This window comes from Aplysia californica, unplaced genomic scaffold (genome assembly GCF_000002075.1).
Source record: "Aplysia californica isolate F4 #8 unplaced genomic scaffold, AplCal3.0 scaffold01565, whole genome shotgun sequence".
Lineage (NCBI taxonomy): Eukaryota > Metazoa > Mollusca > Gastropoda > Aplysiida > Aplysiidae > Aplysia > Aplysia californica.
In genome coordinates, this window is record NW_004798835.1 from 51,509 (window position 1) to 52,447 (window position 939).

At 43.0% G+C, this 939-nt stretch overlaps 1 protein-coding gene across 1 annotated transcript in view; it reads right to left on the reverse strand.

Annotated features, from left to right (window-relative positions):
• LOC100533433 (voltage-dependent calcium channel type A subunit alpha-1) overlaps positions 1 to 939 on the reverse strand; it is a gene marked incomplete at its 5' end in the record, with an annotated part of 54,455 nt that overhangs the window by 39,143 nt on the left and 14,373 nt on the right.

Here is a 939-nt window from a genome sequence, read left to right on the forward strand (position 1 = left end):
TAGATGTAGATCTTTTCCATCCAGAAGATCAGGGTGTGGCTGAAAGACAGCAGTAAGAAGGAAACAAGGAGTAGCAGTTGAAAGGCTGCAGAAATAGTCAGGAGCCCAGAGGAGGGGGCAAAGGAGGTGAGGAGGTGGGGGCAGAAAGAAGAAACGAAAGCAGACGACAGAACATTGCTAGAGAACAGGAAAGGAGGTGAAAGGAGACAACATTTTAGAGAAGAATATTTTCCGTCGCTACCCGGATTCGAACCCGGGACCTTTCATTGAGAGGCGAACACCTTAACCTCTAGGCCACGACAGCCCACTGGTAGACCCGAGTTCGATTCCCTAGTTTGACCCTGATGGACAAGGTCAAGTCCACCTCTCAAGTTATCTGAATTGCATTGATGAAGGTTTCAAAGCATCCAGAATCATAAATAAAATATTATCATAATCGAAAAAAAAAATCAACAATGTATTGCCGGGTAGTCGGTCCGCATCTACGTAAAAACACTTAGCGTAGAATTGTTATAAATAAAATAACTCATCTAACGAAAACAAAAACAGCTGCAACAATAACAACAACAACAACAACAACAACAACAACAACAACAACAACAACAACAACAACAACAGCAGCAATAACAACAACAACAACGCTCTGTCTATCAAAAGACTTCATGTTGTAGTATTGTATTGTATCGCCGGGTACTCGGTAAGGACGAAAAAAACCACTTACAACTATAAATAAAATAACTCATCTAACCAAATCAAAAGCAATAACAACAACAACAACAACAACAACAACAACACTCTATCAAAAAGACATCATGTCGTAGTATCGTATTGTATCGCCGGGTACTCGGTATCGACAGACGCCCGTGTCTGGTATCGGAACAGAGGAGGCCTCGTGGGTGGCGAGATGTTGTGGCAGGCGGAGCGAGAGGACGAGGGGAC